This window comes from Xenopus laevis, chromosome 6L (assembly GCF_017654675.1).
Source record: "Xenopus laevis strain J_2021 chromosome 6L, Xenopus_laevis_v10.1, whole genome shotgun sequence".
Classification (NCBI taxonomy): domain Eukaryota; kingdom Metazoa; phylum Chordata; class Amphibia; order Anura; family Pipidae; genus Xenopus; species Xenopus laevis.
The window spans coordinates 25291545-25305435 of NC_054381.1; the positions used below are offsets into that span (position 1 = coordinate 25291545).

General features: G+C 40.8%; 1 protein-coding gene across 10 annotated transcripts in view; it reads right to left on the reverse strand.

Moving 5' to 3' along the window:
* kiaa1217.L (KIAA1217 L homeolog) overlaps window positions 1-13891 on the reverse strand; it is a 253698-nt gene that overhangs the window by 49021 nt on the left and 190786 nt on the right. Inside the window, exon 1 of one of the 10 annotated variants that reach the window (XM_041565856.1) lies at window positions 7663-7828. The exons of the other annotated variants lie outside the window; for them this stretch is intronic. The gene's annotated coding sequence lies outside the window, so the exon portion shown is untranslated. Of the gene's footprint in view, window positions 1-7662; window positions 7829-13891 lie in introns of those variants that run through there. 10 annotated transcript variants of the gene reach the window in all.

The window sequence follows — 13891 nt, forward strand, 5'->3', positions numbered from 1 at the left end:
TATCCCACAGTCACACTCCCTTCCCAGAGACTATTATCCCACTGTTACTATAGGCACCATCTCTCCCTACTATACCTGCTATCCCACAGTCACACTCCCTTCCCAGAGACTATTATCCCACTGTTACTATAGGCATCATCTCTCCCTACTATACCTGCTATCCTACAGTCAAACTCCCTTCCCAGAGACTATTATCCCACTGTTACTATAGGCACCATCTCTCCCTACTATACCTGCTATCCCACAGTCACACTCCCTTCCCAGAGACTATTATCCCACTGTTACTATAGGCACCATCTCTCCCTACTATACCTGCTATCCCACAGTCACACTCCCTTCCCAGAGACTATTATCCCACTGTTACTATAGGCACCATCTCTCCCTACTATACCTGCTATCCCACAGTCACACTCCCTTCCCAGAGACTATTATCCCCACTGTTACTATAGACACCATCTCTCCCTACTATACCTGCTATCCCACAGTCACACTCCCTTCCCAGAGACTATTATCCCACTGTTACTATAGGCACCATCTCTCCCTACTATACCTGCTCTGAGGCACCTCAGTTTGGCACCCCCTTCAAATCCCCTAAAAACTAGATGGGCTATAAAGTAACATATACTAAACACAGAGCAGTTCTAAAATATATAATATGAGTCAACAAAGCTTTTATTGAAGAAATTCTATGAAGCTCAGATTGTGAGCACATGTCGGGAGCAGCTTCTGTATGTGTCACTGCCTCAGCATTACAGTTCCCCTGTGCTGTGCAAGGTTTTATTTCAAATAATTTAAAAACAGCAATGTCTCAGCACTCTGTGGGAGAAAAAACCCCTTAAATGTACTTGTTCAAGCAAGTATTGATCAGTTGTTTGTCAGAGAAATAACTTGCCGTCTAGATTAGGTGCGGGGTGCAGAGATCATTGTAATGAACAAAAGGGACTCGGTCACACAAACCGTATATTAAATAAAGTGCCGCCGTCAGATTGAGAGGGTGTAAGAAGCAGCTCTCAAGAAGGCCTGATTGCTACATGTTTAAGTGCTGAAACACTTCATTTCTGACACGGGTACGAGAAGTTTATATTTAGCTTTAAACATTAAACCAGCAGCCGCACGAGAAACCTCAGAGACTCTGTGGCTGGGCAATTCATTTGCTTCTATTCCAGTCTTGACCATGTGTGCTATACACTTGCCAGCCAGGATCCAGTTCTATCACATTAACCCTTTGGAGATGGGGTAGTGTCAAGAATGGGATAAAAGAATTTTCACCATCTAATAATATCACAGAACTATCAGAGTTGTGGATATATGCTTCATTATGTCTAACTGCCTATAAGATATTGCAGCGCTGGGGTTCTAAGTTCGATTCTGACTTATCTGCATTATCGGCAATTATTATTGTCTGCTTTTTTGATTCTTGCAGAAATCCCGCTCCCTGACAGCTCTCAGGTAGGAAAGTGGGTGGCAATTTATTGGCGAGTAGGCAGATTGCGTGCAGGTGGGCAGTGTCCGACTGGGACACCAGGGGTCCACCAAAAAGCCTTAAACCAGGGGCCCACCAAAAGTTTTTAGACCAGGGACCCACCCGCAGTGCTATTATTCTTCCTCTCCTCACTCAACCTCTATTCTCGTAGTCTCTTTTCTTTACATACTATAATCTATTACTCCATCTATTTAGCCTATTTGTTTTCATAGATATAGTGAATAGGGAATTGACATGAAATAGGCCAAATGTTTAGCATCATGAGACCCCACTGACACCTGGGCCCACCGGGATTTTTCCTGGGATCCCTGTGGGCCAGTCCGACACTGCAGGTGGGGTGGAAGGGGCTTTTAGGGTTTGCTACTCTGTTCCAGACCCCTTCGAAGATTTTTTTTTGCGAGGAGGGGTGGATTTTCTTGCCACCTTTAAACCTGTACCCACCATTGAAATGTCAGGCCAGGAGAAAAATACAGGACTCTTGAGTGTTACTCCAGACAACATATGTTTTCTTAATGGGCCATAGTAATAAGTCCTTGTATGATTTTCTTGTGTCTATATAGATGTCTTCTCAGGACTCTGGTTTCCTACCACACTCCAAAAAAACAAAAAAAACACTCCTGACAAAAATCAGGCAGGTTCTACTCTTGTCCCTAGTGTGTACACTGTATATGTCAGCACTATATAAAGGATAATAATAATAACAAAAGCAGTAACTCATACCTCCCAACATTTTGGAAATAAAAAGAGAGACAAAAAAGTTGCCGCACGTAGCGTAGCAATTTTTTGACCACACCCATTCTGTGGCCACGCCCCCTAATTACCATGTTCATTTTACAAAATTTGGCAGGTTATAAAAGTTTGAACATATTTCTGTGTTTTTTTTCAGTTATTACAGTTTTGCTAATGAAGGTGAATTGCCCTTTAAGCTGTTAGTCCCAAGGGACCTGTTATCTTTTTATTTTTACAATTACTTATTTGCTTATCTAGATACAATTGAATTGTTACAAATGAATCTTATCTTCTGTTGTGGCTGTTCTGGGCTCTCTGCCAAAAGCCAATTAAGTTAGAAACCTTGTTTCTTTTTCTGGCCGTTCAATGCAGAGAAAAACGTGACTTTCCAGTACAAACGAGGGACTGCAGGTTGAGCTGTCAAAAGAGGGACTGTCCCTCTAAAAATGGGGCAGTTGGGAGGTATGCTAACTCATAGAGCTGCTATACTAACTTGTAGATACAGGAGCCCTCCTGACAATGATGATCTATGTCTTCAAAGTTTGCCAAAAATGGCACCATAACAAGCGATGACAATGAGCATGTGCAGCATTCAATGGCTCCAAGGAGAAGGCGAGACAGAATGAGGGGTTGTTCACCTTCCAAACACTTTTTTCAGTTCAGTTGTTTTCAGATTGTTCCCCAGAAATTTTTCAATTACTTTACATTATTTATTTTTTACTGTTTTTCCAAAATGTTGCAAAAGTACAATTTTGCAACATTTAGTTGATACATTTCTCAGCAGCATCTCTGGAGTATTAGCAACTATTGTATCAATTCTAACAGCTGCCTCTAATGAAACCCAGAGATTCTGCTCAGCAGGGACAAAGATAATCAACTAAATGTATCAGATTAGAACAGTATGAAGGGTCGCCCCCCCCCCCCAGAGCTGCTATAGGTGAAAAATAGGAGAAAAACGGTGACACATAGAAAATAGAAAGTAATTGTAAATAGTCGTTATTTCTGGTGATCTATCTGAAAACAACCAGTTGTTTGAAGGTGAACAACCCTTGTAAGCACATGGATCAGTGGCGTAACTAGATATTACTGGGCCCCACAGCAAATTATTTTTCAGGCCCCCAAAATTTTTATCAGTTGACTTGTTTTACCAATATTTATTGAAACTGTATATGAATTAGGGCCTCATGGGGCCCCTATACCTCCTGGGCCCCCCTGCAGGCGCTGGGTCTGCTTCCTCTATAGGTACGCCCCTGACATGGATGGACACTTTTTGTAAATCTTTTGTCATGTTTTAGTTGATTTTTATCCATAACTTGACATTTATATAAATGATAAATGATGATAATAAATAAATGATGATGATTTAAAGAAAGGAAGTACAGTGGATAAAGCCAAGTGGCCACCAGAAATGGTTGCTTCCATTGAACTGCATTACACACAGAGAATAAAAACTGTAAGGCTTGCACCATAGTTGCAGTTCTATCAATGATCCAATACATAGACAATATACTGTATTCCCACTTTGCTCTCTCTCATTCACTCCTAGCACATCTCTTAACAGATTGTCAGAAAAAATATTTTTTTTTAGCAAAAAAAAATCTAGCATGTGCCTCATCTACCCTCACAGATGTTCATTTGTCATGGAAGTGCCATGTAAATATTTGTGCAAATGGTTTTTTTCACAAAGGGTCAGGCCACACTTGGCGTTTTGGGGAGATTTGGTTGCTTGTGACTAATCATCTCCCCAAACGCCTTCCCTCACTCTGCCATGGCTAAAATGAAAAAATGCTGGCGCTAATCACACATGGCGATTCGTTTTCTGAAGTCGGGGCGACTTCGGGAAATGAATCGCCACGTGTGTTTATCGACGGCGTTTTTTTCATTTTAGCCGGCGTTCCCCAAAACGACCAGTGTGGCCTGACCCTAAAGTTCAACATTTTTCCAGGTAAATCTTCTTTGACACCAAAGTGTAGTAGATTAGAGGAACGTTAAGCCCCCCCCCCCCGTGGTTAGTAAGGGGGTCTAAAGTGATTCCAGTGGAATCTATGATGATGGATTCAATATAACCATAAGCCATATCAATGTCTAAATAAAGACTATGAACAGTCAAGACCAACATATTGCTTTGGACTGATTTTGTCAGAGATGTAAAGAAATGGCTAAATGTTATGGTTTAACGGCCACTTTGCCTGATGGAAGTTTGTTCCATAAGACTAATAGTTTGGGTAAGAAGTGACATATTTTTGCTGAGGTGCAATTTTAACTATAGAGAAGATAAACCTGGCCCAGCACTTTTCATCCTCCGACCTGTCAACTCTGACTAATCTTCTAGGATTTGTAGGAGGCTTCAATTATATTTTAATAAAATGCTTCTCTGTACATAGTCAGGTTTAATCATCTCTTCCAAGCTCTAAATATTTTTGAGGGGCCTTTCCAAACCTGTCACCCAAGATATGCCTTAGTAATAACTTATTGCTATTGGCTTATTTTATAATGAGCAAATGTGGTTAAAATGCTGAATTCAGAGGATTTACAGATGTGGCTACTTATCACGTTGTAGCATTAATGACCCTATGACCAGAAAAGTTATAGGGGAGCTTACATGATATACTGCATGCCTATATCGCATAATGCTTAGATAGCACAGTACACCCCTTAGTAAAACAAGGAGAACTGGCTCAACATAATTGTGTCCCTGGAATCTATTTTCATAGGCTGGTAATCTTAAGAAGTTTGAAGCTTCAGAAGTCATCAGACATGAACCTTTGTTCCTCAACAGCAGTCCAGCAGCGTAACTAGACCTTCCTTTGCCCCACAACAAAAAACATTTTAGACCCAAAAATATTTAGGAAGATTATGATGTTTATCAGTCAAGGCCACATTGGACTCCATAGATTACTCGGCCCTCCAGAGGCCTTCAGATTTCTACTCAACTTAATTGGTCTCTGGAATATTGCTAACATCTCACTTGTTGCTAAACCCGCAAGCCTCAGTCTTAAGGGGGTCATGTGTGGCCTGGCCTGACAGTTGTCCAACTGATCAGCCTGTAGGGAAAAATGATGGATATTTTACTATTTGGCCATCAAGAAATGGTTACATATGGATTGTCCTGCATCTGAGTGGAACTAAGGAGGAGCTGAAGTTTCTTCTCACATAAACATCTGCCATTGCATTAGCGCATGCAAATTTGCAGAGTTTGTACACACTAGATTGTGTGATGGGTTTTCAAACATCATCCCCCCCAAGATGCCATACAAGTCCATATGCTCAGACTGTATGGTCAAGATTAGCCAAACACACAACAAAATTTGGACTTTGGTCAATCTCAGCTGGCCAGATCCCAATGGTTATATTATAGCACATGACTGGGATTCCAAGGTGCCACCAAGCAAATTGCCTGATCTGCTTTAAACAGTTTCTTCTAAAGGTGACCTTTCCCATGGAGATCCGCTCGCTTGGCGATGTTGGCAAGTGAGCGTATCTCTCCCCTTTATGCCCACATTGAGGTAGGCGATTACGGATCAGAATTGAGGCCATAGGGGCAGTCGGATCACAGGACCGCATCAATGAAAAGATTAGATCTCTCATTTGTGAGATCTAATGTAGCCACACTGCAGCCCACACATGAAAAGATGCAGCCGGGATCCAACGGGATTTTTCACCCAGCCAGATATCGATCGGGGATGTCCGTCAGATCGCTCCACACATGGGCCATTAAGTTGCCATCTGTCTGTCGGCAGCTTTTAAAGCTTTTATATAGGATTCGTTATCCGGAAAGCTCTGAATTACAGAACGGCTGTCACCCACAGACTCCATTATAAGGAAATAATTCAGATTTTTAAAAATGATTTCCTTTTTCTTTGTAGTAATATAATGGTACCTTGTACTTGATCCCACCAAGATATAATAAATCCTAATTGGATGCAAAATAATCCTATTTTGTTTATTTCATGTTTAATTAATTTTAAGTAGACTTAAGGTATGGAGATCCAAATTACTGAAAGATCTGTTATCTGGAAATCCCCAGATCCTGAGCATTCTGGGTAACAGGTCCCATACCAAGTACAGTATACCCCTTTTTCATCAAAGTTTCATCACTTTCAAAGTCACCTTTCTCTCAAGACATGCAGACTCCTGACTAGGGTGTGGGTAGATCCAAGTAAATGGCTTCATCTGATAACAATCATTATATAAGCCCTGCATAGATATGGCAACAATTTACACAAATAATTACAAGTAAAACAAACGTGTTTACTTAAATGCCACTAACTGTTTAAGTGCTTTTCTTTAGCTTATGACATCATTCCTATACTAATAGACAGCACAGTATTATCATCATATATTTATATCGCTGTAAATGTGTTGTTGTGCTGTGCTATGACCACTGTCTTTATACCTTCACTTGCGCTGGGAGTCGACTACTGATGGATCAAACTGCTAAAAAAAATGTCTTTTACAGTTCCAATAACCTTTATAAATATGTGTAAGATACGTTCTGGTTTGTTTTCCATTCTTCATTACCCTCTGAAGTTTTGTAGCCACAAGGAAGCAAGTGGTTTCTGGTGATTACACAAGGAGTTGGAAAAACATAACCCTTGGGTCGAGGCATAATAAGCCAGTGAATAAAAGTGTGCTTTGTGCTTCGGGATTATGGAATGCAGCATTGGGAACGGCTTCTGTCTGAGAGGGGGGGATTTTGTTCGTTAGAAACCCTGCAGGAGCATGTGCTCTCCCAATGCAAGAAAAATGTCTCCTAAAAGCCTGATTTGGGAAGAATTCACATTCCAAAATGATTGTGGAATTCAAGGAAATGAATGACTATGAAAGAGATTACAGGTCATGGCAGAGACACACGTGAAGGGAGATAAGTCGCCCAGTGACAAATCTTCGGAAGACTAATCTCCCCGAAAAGCCTTCCTGCCGGCTAGAATCGAAATCGCCGATGGGATGGCACTCAGATCGCTTTGTTTTCCGAAGTCTCCCGAATTTTCCTTGTGAGGCAATTTCGATTCTAGCCGGCGGGAAGGCAGTTCGGGAAGATTAGTCACCCGAAGAAGAGTCGATTTGTCGCCGAGCAATAAGAATTTTTCCAATCTCCACGTGTATCTCTGCCCTTAGGAGCCCATAAAATGTCACACTTCTGAAAACTTTCATAACCTGCCAAATTTTGTAAAATGAACATGGTAATTAGGGGGGGTGGCCACAAAAATGGGCATGGTAAAATAAATCGCCGCACTACGCCCGTTAACTTTTTTGTCCTTTTTATTTCCAAAATGTTGGGAGGTATGTTGTGTATACAGCAGGAGGAAAGGGAATATTAAGCAAGCAGACAGAGGCTACCAGCTGTGTATCTATTTGCTGGTTTAGTATGTACATGACATGATTGTGCCGGCACAATAAGAAATAATTGCCCTCGCTGAAAGGAAACAAGATGTCAGACATATTCTTACCTTTCAGAATACAGAGATCCAAGCTCAGGAGTCCCGGAGCCGAGCTGACGGCACATTAGCTAAGGATAAAGTGAGCAGAGTGTTGCCTCAGCTCATTTGTGAGATCTAATGTAGCCACACTGCAGCCCACACAGCCTACAATCTTGCGGCTCTTTCCCTACTACAATTTTGGTCTGAGCCCCAGGCATTTAAACCTGGGCATAGGGAGGGCAGCCAGTGCTCAGCAGAGTAGGTGTTCCCCGTGCGTGCTTCACAGTTACAGCCAGGACACATGTGATGTTTATAAATACAACACATATCATGTTATTATAACCTCTCAATGACAAGGAAAGCCGGCGAAGAGCAGCACCAAGGATCACTTTTTCATGGCTCAGAAATTTAGCACTCGCCACAGGCAACGGAATCTGCTGTTTTTTCTAGCCGGGGTCCAATATCTGAATTTAAAAACAAGTACAGGTATGGGACCTGTTATCCACAATGCTCGGGACCTGGGGTTTTCTGGATAACAGATCTTCCTGTAAATTGGAGCTTCATACTTTAACTCTACTAGAAAATCATGTAAAGATTAAATAAACCCATTAGGCTGGTTTTGCTTCCAATAAGGATTAATTATATCTTAGTTTGGATCAAGTACAAGCTACTGTTTTATTATTACAAAGAAAAAGTTTGGATTATTGGAAGCTAAAAAATTTAAAAAAGCACACATAATAAAAAATGAAAACCAATTGCAAATGATCTCAGAATATACATTTTTACATGATACTAAAAGTTAACTCAAAGGTGAACAACCCCTTTAATGTTTACAAGATTTTTTTAAGCAGACTTAAGGTATGAAGATCCAATATACAGGAAAAAAAAACATAAAATCCCAGGTCCTGAGCATTCTCGATAACAGGTCTCATACTTGTATAAGTTGTCTTCTCTGTTCATGATAATACTACTGGTATGGGATCTGTAAACCTGTTATCCAGAAAGAGCCAAATTATGGAAAGGCCATCCCCCATTAGCTCCATCAAATTTTCAATATTCAAATAATTCCAATTTTAAATATTGAAAATTAAAAAAAAACTAAAATATATGTTTTTTTCTCTGTAGCAATAATAAAACAGACAGGTATGGCATCCGTTATCCAGAAACCTGTTATCCAGAAAGCTCAGAATTATGGAAATGATTTCCTTTTTCTCTGTAATAATAATAAAACAGTAGCTTGATCCAAATTAAGATATAATTAATCCTTATTGGAAGCAAAACCAGCCTATTGGGTTTATTTAATGTTTACATGATTTTCTAGTAGACTAAAGGCCCCAGGGCTGATAAAATCTGGCCAGATCTCGATGGGGCAGGTTAAAAAAATCCTATCGTATCGCGGCTGCATCTATGCATGTCTGCGGTCCCGCGATCCTACTGCCCTTATCGGATCCATCATGATCCGATCATTGGGCCCTAGGGCCCACGATCACATCAGCCCGATATCGCCCACTTCAATGTGGACATATCGGGGAGAGATTCGCTCATTTGGCGACATCGCCAAACATGCGGATCTCTATGTCTATGGCCACCTTTAAGGTATGAAGATCCAAATTACAGAAAGATTCCTTATTCAGAAAACTCCAGGTCCCCACCATTCTGGATAACAAGCCCCATACCTGTACCTTGTACTTGATCCCAATTCAGATATAACTAATCCATATTTAAGGCAACACAATTGTATTGGGTATATTTAATGTTTAAATGATTTTTAGGAGACCTAAGGTATGGAGATCCAAATTACAGAGAGATCCCCTATCCGTAAAACCCCAGGTCCTGAGCATTCTGGATAACCTGTATTTTTATAGACTATGATCCAGGTGGCAACAGCTCATTAAATGCCATAGCCATTATTATTATCATCTCCATTCTGATCTGCTTCTGAAGGTGCATTTTCTTTCCTAAAAAGGAGTGCCCTTGTTGCAGAGGATTCTGCCATGCCGGTTCACTTACATAGTAAATATCTGCAAACCCGCACTGAATAGAGTTGCTTAACAATTGCAATGAGGACGTTTGAATACACAAAGGTCAACGGTCACTCCCAGCTGTCTCTACACCCACACTCTGAAAACAACATTACAACGCATAATTGGGCTATGAGTTTTGTAAATATTGGCACAGGGAAAAAAAAAATCTATGTGCATATAATGTCTTTTCTTTTTTGCATTACAGATTTTCCAGTTGAGGAAACATTATGTCAGAATATGGAAGTATTCTCTCTGAAGTGAGGTCAAAGCAGTTACCTGGGACACACTTTATTAAATTATAAGTGGTATTATCATTTTCCCAGAATGTTCCCAGAATTTTTGAGATACCGGGAAGAGATTGCAAAATTATGTGCAACACATTTCCAGTGGGTGCAGATCTGGAGGATGAAGGTCTGCATCAGTACAGCTGCACATCACTTAGGGCCACATTGGCCCCTCTACACGACAGCCCCCAGAAGTTGAAAGGTCTATTTTCCCAATTGTAACTCTCCTAAAGAGATTATGGGAAATAAACTGGGAGGTAGAGTAGGAATAAATCATAATAATAACATATTCCTCATTTGCAGTGTAATACCACCAACAAAGGGGCTAGCTACGGGAAGCCCCCTTCTCTTTTTAGATCGTAAGCTCTTTTGAGCAGGGTCCTCTTTAGTTTCTGTTTCTCTTAATATTTGTATTTAATTTGTGCATACACCCTTCTGTTGCACTGCTGAATATATTTTGGTGCTTTGCAAATGTCTTAATAACATTGGTAATAATGATACTCAGAGTGTATTAATCCCTCTTAACAGCGCTTATGTTTAAAAACAGACCCCAAACTTACTAAGGCGCTGCCATAAATATTCCATTGGTAAATATCAAATGGTCTGCATAATTTTTCTTTGCTGTTTAATTCTCCAACAACAGATTTCCTGCTTTGCTCAAAGTTTAGTGTTCCCTCTTCTACACTTATCTGTAAGATCATGTTCAATTCCCCCCACTGCTAATTCAGGGAAGTGTTATTACAATCTGTAAGGAGTCCCACTGGAAACTGACCTTTACCTTTCCTATCTGTCAACCAGCTAACAGCTAATCCTCCACATTAAGGGCCTCTGTTGGTTTCACAATTAATAGAGACATAAATGATCTGGCAGGAACATAGAGAATTCTATATTTCCAGCAGCTCAGACCAGAACCTTAATGTCTTCATCTGAAACATTTTTACTCTCACATTAAGGGCAGAGACACATGCGAATATTCTGGGAGATTTAGTCGCCCGGCAACAAATCGCCTCTTCCTCGGGATTAATCTCCACGAAAAGCCCTCCCGGGATTTCCATGAAATCGCAGACGGGATGGCACTCGCAGCGCTTCATTTTACAAAGTCACCCGAAGTTCCCTTGTGAGTGCCGATCCAAGTGCCATTCCACCGGATAGAATCTAAATCGCCGGCGGGATGGCACTCGGAGCGACACTCTGAGAGATTAGTCGCCCGAAGAAGAGACATTTGTCACCGGGTGACTAATCTCCTCGAATCGTAGCGTGTGCCCTTACCCTAAAAACAGAGAGCGGCAGACTAATGTGGGTGAATAGCTGGGGATATTTTTCTGTGACATTTACATTTTTTTTTTACACGCATGCCGGAGATGCAACGGAAATGTGGAAAACAATGTGAAATGCACCACCGAGTAAGACTAAATGTTGTTTAGTAATGAATGAAGGTGTAAACAAACAAGTGGTGCTATGGATCAGAGGTGTGTGCAAGATGGTGTCACTACAAGAAAAAGATTTGTTGGAATGGGAATAAATAGATGGCTAAAGGGCAGCTAAAGCCAACCTTTTATTATAGTAAACCCTGCAAAGGGCTGATGCATGGTACCACTTATATACCAAGTGCACAACAGGGAAGGGCCCTACTCATAAGAGCTCACAATCTTAAAGGGAGAGAAAGTGTGATGTAAGATGGGGGTGACCAGTGTGGAGGTCACCAATGAGCCTATGATTAAGGCTGGGTAAGCATGAAACGCACTAGGCAATAGATATGGAGTCATGGATTTAGGGAGGAACACCCTATGGTTGGAGTGGGATCCACTTAGACATGGGGGCTCCACAGGGTAATGTCACAGTAGTCTTGACGGGATAAAGCTGGCCATAGATGTTGAGATTTTTAAAAGATCAGATCCTCATCGTGAGACCACGATCTTCTCGGAACGATCGTACGAATTTACCATCAACTAAAAAGACCAATTTGCCAGGAAAACAAAGGGTTGCTGCCTGCTTGGCCCTGCAAACATAGATAGATTGCACTGGGACCAACAAAGATTTTTTGACCTGGCCGATCAATTTCCTGACAGATGTCGGCCGAAAAATCGTAAGGTGTACGATCGTTTGAATCCCACTAACCGCACGATAATTTCGAAGGATTGGTCGGGCTTCCCTAAAATTGGTCGTTCGGCAAGAAGAATCGCCGCGTCTATGAGGAACTTAAGACAAGAGTCATCTGGTCATCGCTTGTAGAGGAAGAGTTGAATATGGGAAATGGGTGTAATTTTATAAGCATTTGGATGTAAGAAGCGAATGAGCGGACAAAAGTGACTCCTAAACAACAGACATGGGAACTTGAGAAGAGGAAGGTAGAAAGAAAACCAGTTCCGTTTCGTCCATTTTTAGACAACGAGGGGACATAAACACAATAGATTATAGTGCATCAATAAATAAATAGTAATAAAGTAGATATCATGCATACACCCCCTCTACTCAAATGTCATTTAGTATGAGGGGGCTTTTAATGGGTCTCTGGTGATTTGACATGGATCTGCAAGCTACAAGTCATGGACAATGGACACTTGTGGAGCTGAGTATTTGGTATCAAGCACAGAACTATAGATTAAATCTCATTCGCATGTCTAATCAGTTATAGAAAAAGATGTTATTTGTCCTGCTAAAAACCATAAAATACTGCTTATCTGATTCCTTAAAAGCTCTCCTTAAATATCATTTTGGAGACTCCGGGATTTTCCATAGTTTGTTTATGGACGACAGTTTATTTTACTAACATCTATGACTAAAGCTTTTGGCACAAAGTCAGTAACAGGATCTTATGGGGTATCCGTAAAAAACATAATATACCTACACAGATTATTCTGACTTTTTCCTATGATTTTCTGCCAAAGCACAAATAGGATAATGTAATAAAAGACACAGAATATACTCTGGCTCAAGTGACCAAGAGAAACCAACCAATAGGAAGTATTTACTGCTGTTTGAAAGCAAACGTCTGATTGGTTGCTGCTGGTTAGTAGACCTGCTATAGGCATCATTAAGTGGATGAACCTGGTTGGCCAATAAATTACTGATTATAGGTACAAAGCATTGACACATAGTGGTGCAGAGTGCTAGTTTTGGATACCTGTGTCCCACCAGCCCCAGGCTCAAGCAGGGGGAACAACTTGTTTGTCAGTTCCAGCAGTACAAAAATGCACCCTAAAACAGGCGCATTACAGTCACCTTTACTGGCAAAGTAAATAAAAACAAGCAACAACATGAATGATTGATGTTCCGAGGCAGAGGCAAAGACAGGATCATTGGTCTAGGAGGAAAATCAAGACAGACAAACAATTCTGCCCTTTAAAGCAAATGAAATACAGCTATAATAAATAGAACCTGAGAAGGATGGATTGCTCAATGCTCACTAATAGGCTTATGATACAGGGCAGTAGTCTATCACTAAGATCATGGGAATGATTAATCCATACACCTGTTCCTCAGAAGACCTTCATTCTGTAAAAGGCAAATATACGACTTCCAACATTTAGGCATGGCTTAAAGGCGATATAAAAGATCCACTAACACTTTTTATTTCTGACAGTCGTGCACATATTTAACAATGTAGTTGTGAGTTTCTCAACCTAACATTTTTTTCTGGCTACCACCAAGACGCTCAAGCTGTGAGTCCCTGACAGATTTCACTTACTCAAACTGACTGATTCCAGCGCGAGTCAGAAATCGGCAGTTTACTACTGATATGAAACATGGTTTGCTTGTTTGCAGTAGGTTGAGGAAACACACTAATAATCCATTTTTAACTCAACAATAAAACATCTGGGCGAAAAGGAATAATGAAGCATTGACTACAGTTTGGGTACTTGTTTATGAAGCAACAGTTTCTCTTCAATTCTCCAAGATCTGCAACAGAACAGTTGTCAAGAGTTGCTTCTATTCAAACAAGAAATATAT